The sequence below is a fragment of the Passer montanus genome, unplaced genomic scaffold (genome assembly GCF_014805655.1).
Source record: "Passer montanus isolate IOZ18808 unplaced genomic scaffold, ASM1480565v1 scaffold3, whole genome shotgun sequence".
Taxonomy (NCBI): Eukaryota; Metazoa; Chordata; class Aves; order Passeriformes; family Passeridae; genus Passer; species Passer montanus.
This window is the reverse complement of record NW_024367707.1, coordinates 11,569,917-11,579,331: the sequence shown is the minus strand read 5'-3', so window position 1 is coordinate 11,579,331 and position 9,415 is coordinate 11,569,917.

Below are 9,415 nucleotides of genomic sequence, written 5' to 3'. Positions count from 1 at the left end.
AAAGGAGGCTGTAGCCAGGCGGGAGTCAGCCTCTTCTCTCTGACAGCCAGTGACAGGATGAGTGGCAATGGCCTTAAGCTGTGCCAGGGAAGATTTAGGTTGGACATCAGGAAGAATTTCTTCATGGAAGGGGTTGTTCAGCATTGGAATAGGTGGCCCAGGGAAGTGGTGGAGTCAGTGTTCCTGAGGATGTTTAAGGAAATTCTGGGTGTGGCACTCAGTGCCATGGTCTGGTTGTCTCACTGTCGTGTTTGGTCAGCGGTTGGACTCGATGATCTCAGAGGTCTTTTCCAGCCTTATTGATTGTGTCATTCTTTGGCTCCCTAACTCAAACTCAGTCCATTCTCTTTCCCATAGCTAGGCATGATCAGACCCTTATTCTTCAAGTGTCAAAGCTTATTTCATCTGCTGCATTTAAGTAAATTTTTCCATATTCAACGTTTTTATAGCATGACATACATCTTTCATTCTTTGCTTCTTTAGTAATTGTTCTTTGGAATTCTCTGACATTTTCTTAAGAATAAAATGCACCAAAGAAGTCTTAGATGAGCTACATAAATGTTTAAATGGCTTTACAACATGGTGTTTGTCAGAACAGGTATTTTGGAGCACCCATATGTTTAAGGAACAAGGCATTTAAAAGTGTGTGTAAAATCATTTCCCAAAACGGACTAAGCTAAAGGAGCAAAAGGAGCTTTCAGTAACAGCACTTTAACTTAGTTATATATTTGGTCAGCACAATTAAGCTGGTTAGTGCTGTGACTACTGTACTGCATCTCTGCCCGTAAGACTGAATTCTTCTTCACAAATTTGAGGCCCACATAAAAATGAGGAGACATATAAAGAAAATTATTGAGAATCAAACTTAACTTAAAGGTTTTCTTTTATTACTGAAAAAGATGTGTGTATAATTCAGAAATAGACATGCAAAAATATATGTCTTCAATAAGCTCTGCGGAATAATTTTTATTGGAGAGGATGCAAGATTCTAGTTATGGCTAGGTTTCGTTAGGGATTTAATGCAGTTTTTTACAACATTATTTCAAATTGGCCTTTATCCAAATGCTGATTGAGAGATTGAAATGTTTGAGGAAATATTATGATTTATGGCATTATATAAGATTTATGACAGAAGTGTATAGTGGTGCATCACAAAGAAAAGATGAGATTTTTTATAGGATAAACACAAGAATAGTGCTGAGCAACTGATACTCTAAGCTATGGGTTTGACTGGTGACCACTGAAAACTAACTCCTTTCCTGGTCACCCTTGTCACCTTCATCTCAGTGCCGAAATAGAGTGAGTCCCTCTGTCTAGGAGTCCATGCAAGTGCCTGTGCCTGAGGATACCAGGTCTATTGCTGAGGTGCGCAACCATGGCTCAGAATTCTGAGGAAAATGCCAAGTTGCAAGAGAAAAAGAAAAAAGCTGTCAGAAGGTCTGAAGAGGAGATTCATGTGAGATGAGAAAGCTGAAAATTCAGACAGGGTAAGACAAGGGAAAGCACTGACATGGGCAAGTATAAAATTATCAAGAAAATGCAGTGTCAGAGGGAGGCATGACTGTGGCTGTGCTCCAGGGAGCTGCACTTTCTCTTTCCTGACTTTTGCCTGTCTGCCTAGCAGAGACTCTGCTTGTGTCTTATAAAAGGTGATGAGCACATTAATGCCTAACCTAGTAGTGATCATTTGGGTATGATAACCAATAAATAATTTTTAAACTTCTGAGTCTGCCCTGCTCACAGAATATCTTTGTGCTTGGCTAAGATGTCCAAGCAGGAATACAAAGAGGAATGATTACAGAACACAAAATTTGACAGTTAAAGCATTTGTGGGAATTTTACCCCCAAAAATTCAGTTAAAAGAAAATATGTGCCCCCAGATTAAAAAAAAAAAAAAAAAAGCTGGTTTTGGAGGGAGACTGGTGACACTTGATCCAGCCAAGAATTCAAGAAACATTTTCAAAAAACAGCCAACCAAACAAAACCACAAAACAAAACTGAGGTTCAGTATTTCCAAGGGATTAATTGGAGAAAAAACAATCAATTAAAACTTCAAGGAATCATTATAAATCTGAAAATATGAAGCAGATTTTTGTAATATGTTGAAAATTTTCTTTAGAATTTTCCTAGTAATCTCATGACCTATTGAATGCAACATGTGAATATTTAATAAAATTGGGAACAATCACAGCAGGGGTAGTGTGTTTGCACTTTTGTTCTTTTTCTTTTTTTTTTTTTTCTGCTTTTGCTTGCTTTTATCATAGCTGAAGCCACATATCTAATTGAGAATGAATATTTTTTTCAGGCAATCTAGAAATGCTCTTGATTCTTTAATAGCCCCCAAATAAAGGGGGGGAGGGGGGTTGCATCCCAAAGGTATGTATGTTATTTGATACTGAGTTATTTTCCACAAACGTTCATATAGCTCATTAAAGGGCCCAGCATTTTTTTTACTTGTTTCTTCTCATATAACCAGACAGTTTGATATTTTCCCTCTCATTTTTTGACATCTTGGGTGGGATTTGTCAAAGGAATGCAGGCGTGGGATACAGTCTAGACATGAGTATTTGAGCTAGTCATTCTAAGCTGCTTCAATGGTCAGCGAAGAGAAAAATACACTTTTGGAAAGGAATTAATGTCAGCACAGAGTACACTTTTGAAATATGTTAGATGCATCATTCTCTAAAACTGCTTATTTTTCTTTATTGACATCGAGGAAGGTCTGAGAAGACCACCTCAGAGGTAAATGATTGAAGTTTTGCAAAAGGAGCCTCTGTCCTGGCAACGGTGTAGACTCTTGGCTGCCAAATGCTGAGTCTGCCATTACTAGAAATTCTGAGGTGAGATGAATTACTGTCTGGAAGCCAGAGAGCAAAACCTGAAACCGTCCATTAAATAGAAAACTCAGTCAGAAAATGGACACTATAGAAGGGGAATGGCTCAGTGCTTTTAAATCACTCCATCTGCTCACAATTTGTCTCCTTTCATTTCCTAACACTTCATTTAAAATGTCTACTTTTGCATTTCATCTTTTTCCTCTTGTCACAGCCTTTGGGATGCCTGTATTCAGGTTCACAGCTGCCATGCCCATGAAGAAGTTGCCCAAAAAATGTGGATGCTCCACCCTGGAAGTGTTCAGGGCCAGTTTGGATGAGGCCCTGAGCAATCTGGTCTAGTGGAAGCTGTTCCTGCCTAGGGCAGGGGGGTTGGAACTAGATAGTTTTTAAGGTTTGTTGCAACCCAAACCGGTCTATGATTCTATGATTTTGTTGCTCTGAAAATCCTTTTGGAGATGTTAGTTTGTTGTTTCTTCTGTTGAATACAAGCTACTTGGGGTCAGCACAGGAATGAGAAGTGTGCTTGTAAACAGTGAGAGGACATAATCATCAGTATTGATGTGTAGGCTACCATTAGTTTCCAAGTTCCAGTTTGATATGCAAGCAGTTAAGGGGTTTTTTGCATCTTTCACAGTCTGAAATACTTCAGCTTTAGGAGATTGATAAGTTGCCATATTTTTGCCTGATTCCGTATGAAAATAGCTTGGGTTTGTGTTTTTTTTTCCCACAGTCCTGTACTAACTTTGCAAAAATAATTTTCATATGGCTTGGTAAAGATTTCAAAATCTTTATACTAATAATAACTTCCCTGTATTGCATAATCTGTTTTACATTCAGTTAGAAGAAGTTAGTATTTTTCATGTCTTTTTTTAATTATCTTTTCGCCATCTCTCCTCTTTTGAGCTATTTCACCTTTCCATTGTTTTATCTTGCCTTCTTTATATTTTAGATGTTAAAACTATTGAAAGTATGTATAGTAGCAATGATAAAAACTGTGCTTACGTCATATCTGTACATAAGGATTTCCCATGCATCCACTATATGTAGCATGAGAGGATTTTAGTGCTTTTTGTAACAACATTTGTCTTTTGGTGACTCATTAAGCAAATCATCACTCAGTTGATTTTTTGTAATATGCCTTCTATCAATTTATTAGTCATTGTTAAGCTTATGAGAACATGAGAACAGTAAAGAAAATTAATCTAAATAAATTAATGGTGTGAGTATAGAGTGAATTAGTTAGGCCCCATTAATTCTTTGTACCTAGTGATTCAAAATCAAAAGGTCATAGCTGAGTTTGTTGATATAAAAATGTTTTGATATTAAAATAAAATTCTCAAGACATAATAAAGCATTTTCATCTCTGTTTTCTATTTCTGTGCATGAAAAGGTAAAAATAACAGATTCCTGTACTTAGACAGGAATTTGAACTTTGACAAAAAAAATTGAAAAAGTAATTGAGGTAAAAGACAGACTCCTGAGTGAGGACATAAATGATTGCTTCAGCTTTTGGTGGGGAGATTTTTAATCTTCCTATGACCTATTATCTCCTTTCCATGTAGGGAAGCTCCCTTTCACCTTGTATTTCCATTTGGCTGTGTGTGATGAGTCCACACAGCCTCAAAGGGCTCACAAATGGTATTTAGCAACTGATGGGACATGTCCTCTCTTTCACAACCTCAAGTGCACATAACCTCTTTTTACTATCTGCAGATACTATTAATTACACTGTCATTGACATTTACCTGAAACATCATCTTTTCTGCCTGAGACAGCATGAGACTGTGAGAAGAAAGGTATTTCTTCATTTACTATGACAAAATATTCTTTTTTATCTAAAAATAACCTGTTCACAAAAAATTGTGGCAAGTTCAGTGCAACACGAGAAAAATTACTAAGCAGGGTAACAGAGAAGGGCTCTGAAAACTGAATAAGAATTTCTGTAGGCAGGAGGCAAGAGAAGACAAAATCATCTCATTACCAATTCATATTTTGATCTGTTTTGACATGTATGGTGTTGGTTAATTTTTTAAAACATCAGTTTGTCTCTTCTGTGGCTCCACTGCTGCTTCAGCTCTATATTTCACTTCATATTATAAGATTTTATACTTTAACCTTACTAGTTAATATAATCTCCATCACTGTAAAATGTGTAAAGGACATTATTGTGTTGATAATTGGCAACATCATTAAAAGCTATTGAACAACTTTTGCATAAGGCAAAAACTTATTAATTGAAACTTTTTTTACATTACTGTAGTACATAAAGGTCAGATTTTATTTGTACTCTATGATACAGTGAAGCCATAAATATGATGAGTTTGCATGACCTTTCCTTTCTTAAGAATCTACCACCAGTCTCATAGAATGACTGCAGATTTATAATAATTATCTGGTTAAATTACTTGAAGTTCTAGTAATAGACACGTACACAAATACAACATAGTCATACAAAAAAAGAGTTTAAAAAGGGAGCAAAGTAGATGTGATATTTCTGTCCTTCAAAGCAACCTGCCAGAAGTTCACATGCTGAATGATTTGTGTATGTCCTCCACTTCTCAACCATGACTCCAAGATAACAATGATTACCAGACTCAAAGAAATTTAGTGACACAAAAAAATTGTGAAATATCACCAGTTTAGTAATGTTTTCTTTAAACTACCTAATGGCTCCGAAAATGGCAAATTGAATTTGAACCTGCCACTCTGAAATATCTTTTCTAATCAAGACTGCTGTAGTAATATTTTCTGACAGATTTCACTGAATTTTTCTGAAAGGTAAAGGTGAACTGAGTGATTATTTTGATAATTCTATCTACCAGGGGATTTTGAGAAAATATTAACCAGTTTTCTGCCTGACTTAGTATATCCTGAAACAAGTGGTAAGCTTCCTGCTGGGGAATATAGGCATGATGAAGGTACGACAGTTTAAATCAGAATTGTATGAAAAGGATAAAAGAACATTCTGCATCCATGAATTAACTTGTTTTGATATGGTTTTATTAGTATTTCTAGGATGTGAATTTTAGACATAAAAATTCTTGTTTAGTCATATTAGTTTTCATCTCACTTATGTGAGTTTGAAATGTGAATTTAATTCAGTAGCATTTAAACTGCTTAGCACCAACAGCAACTGTGGAAATATACCTATCCCGAAACAGCAAAGTGATGGAAAGCTCATCTGAGTTGAAATCTGTTCTTCTGGGGAAGAGCTGAGTTTAGAATTAAGACCATTATCTAAATATGAGGTCTCTTGGTGGGAGGTCACTCTATACTACCAGAAGTGCCATCCTGAGAGTTTTTTCTAAGGAATTGTTCATTTGAATGGTTTGTCTCCTGTAGGTAAAAAATAATTGTTTGAGAAATTCTGGTGTCTTTGCATGTCAATGCTGTCTGACTATAATTTCTTGCTGTGTATCCTCTGCTGCCTTTGCACCAGCTTCATAGCTAATGCATAAGGGATATGACAATTTTCCACTGTGGTATGGGAAAAGGGCAAGACTTCCTGAATCCAGGTTACATGTGGCAGCAAGCATCTAGAGCTGCCATCAAATGGTAAGTCTATGATGCTACTTGTTTGGAATCCTAAGAAGGAGCAATGAGGTCTGTCCATGAGCTGCGAGTTCTCACTTCTCAGCCCGGACCCTTCTCATACCGGGGCAGGGCTTGTCCCTTCCGTAAAGCCTGGGGGAGACCAGAGAACTTCAGAAACTATGGAATAACTTCAGAGTGCAGGAATTCTTACAGGTGAAATCAAACTAAAAATATTTCTTTCCTTAAAAACACACTTTAAAATATCATAGTACTTTCAGTGCAATTTACTCTTTTATAACAGTTTTAAATGCTATAGATAGCTCCTGATGGCTTTTGGCATCAGTGTGTTCTAAGTGCATGATTTCTGAATATGGCTTAATATTGGGATATTTTGCTGTAACTAGCAGTCATCCTTTTAAATATTTTTTAACTTTTGATAGTGATCCAGTTTCCAACTTTTTGATTGTAGTGTTCAACCTGGATGAGACCTTCATGGACAGAAGTGATACTTCTGTTTAAATTAGTGTATACTCTGACTAGTGTTTTCATAGGAGTTAGACCATCTAAAAGGGAGATGGTCTTTTCCAGATGGTATTTATTTACAATCTCATAGTTGCCTTCATCTGTATGTCTGACACACATACTGGTTTGAGTAGCTTTGATTACGACAGTCCCATGCTCAGATTATACATATGCTTCTGGAAGTTTCTGAAGTGCAAATTGTCAGATACTGTAAATTCATCATGTCATCATACAGGCTTTGTACTACAAAAAGGTTAAGCGTGTTCAGCAAAAAAATCTATGCCATTCTTGCAACTACCTGGGGCAAAAATCTTCTTTTTTTATATTACCTTTTTACTTGAAGTATTGTTCAGCAAAAAAATCTATGCCGTTCTTGCAACTACCTGGGGCAAAAATCTTTTTTTATATTACCTTTTTACTTGAAGTAATTACCTTTTTAACTTAAAGTAATCTTATTTCTTTTCTCTTTGGGCTTTTTTTTTGCTACAAAAGGATTTTGCTTATCATCATTTAGAGTCTGATTTATTGCATTTTAAATTAAGATTAACAGATTGTATTTTGACAGTTTCTGGATATTTATGCTTTCCAATCTGGTGAATCCAGGAGGAAATCACTCTTATCTTCTAATATTAAGTTGTACAAATTGAAGAAATTTGCATATTTTTCACGCAATCTATGAGTCAAAAATCCTCAAATGGGATATCCCTCAATCATTTTATTTTGCTTCTGGAATAGCTCAAACTGTGTGCTAGCATTCTTGGGATAAATTTGATTGCAGTTTTGAATAGCTCCATTGCATTTTCCTTTTCTGTAAAATTAATCCCAACCTGCCTAATTTCTAATGTGTAGGATGGAAGAACTTTTATGACACTATAAATTTTAAAGACAAAAGAGAACTAAATTTTGAAGAAACGCAGAATTGAGATTTATTTAATTGTAACATTTAATAAGTGTCTGTCAGAAAAAATTCCCCCTCAATAAGAAGGTCAACTAAGAGCAGAAATAACAGCAGTTATTTAAATTTTGATGTCAGAAGTTGATCTGGGTATGATACTGTGCAAGACTGCACTAAAAGGAAGGAAAGCTGGTTTGCTTGAACATATGAGCTCAGGGCTACACCACTGGGTGTTCTGAAAGGGTATAACTGAGTATAACCTTTACTGAAGTCTCAGTTTTCTCTGCCTTTCTATTTTGAATTAAAAAATGTGCATAATTATAAATTAAACCAAGGAAAAGTTAACATGATACTACATTTTTATTTTTTAAGAAATTAACAAACTCCAAAAGGCCAATACTCTTTTATCTTACTAGAGCAAGACTTGTTCTTATTCCAGTTGTTATCTTGTAGCTGCTCAGTCTTGATATTCTGTACTTATAGAGCTGGAGTAAAACATTTTCTGAAGTGTCTGATTAATTTTTAGCATTTGCAGTCAAAAAGAATGGATAGATGCCTTTAGCTAATTTCACTCAGACATGCTGCATTTTTTGCTGCTTTTTTTAAAGAAACATAGTTAAGCATATTTCCTCTTTCAGCTTATGAAATGAAACAGCTCTTAAGCTGTTTGTAAGCAACAAATCAGCACATATGACTTACCAGAATGAAATTTTGTCAACTGTGCCCTATCTGTTGTCAGTATGTTGTAATTACTTCATGGAGCTTGTTTAACATACTTGCAGAATTTAACAGGTAGGAAACATAACACTTAACTGATACAATCAAATATTACCTGCCGACAACTGTGAAATCTCCCCACTTTATCTTTTTATGACATGCCTCCTTAGTCGAGCTTCTAGTCTGTGAACAATTACCACAAATCCTTCAAATCACCTAGTTTTTACAGTGCACTTGGGACAGAGCAGCAGTCACTCTGATCATACCACCACAGCTGCTGCTGAGAGGCACCAGGCCCCCACTGGGTGTCAGAGATTCATGTGTCCTCAGTCTTTCCGACTGTCTGAAACCTGTCAAAGAGGGATGAGCATCCACTATTTGTCAAAGTATCTTTGCAAGATAATGGCAATCACATAGTCAGTGGGTTTTTATTTTTCCTTTATTCTCCTGTTTTCTAAATTATGAGTCAGTTTTGTTGTTTGGGGTTTGTTTTGGTTTGGGGTTTGTTTTTTGGTTTGTTGGTTTTTGTTTTGTTTTCTTTTTCTGTGATTCAAACAATATTTTCCAATTAGCAAAGATTTTGGAGATCATGGGTTTGTCAGATGAGATGCTCCTTCAAAGGGCTAAAGAACATGCTGTGGAGAAACAGAAGATCTGTTATACCTGCAGGGGGCATTGCAATACAAAGAAAGGAGCAATGAAATCTTCCAACTGAATTGTCCGATAACATTTTATGACATTCGACTGTCAGATTTGGACTTTTTTTCTCTTTTCTTTCAAAAAGTGTCAAGTTTTTTTGAAGATATTAATGATTTTTTTTTTCCTAGTGGTTTTGAAAGAAGTGTTAAATTACATTTGGAAGGATATTTTTCAGTGGTTTTTTCACTTACTGATAGTGATGAAGAATATT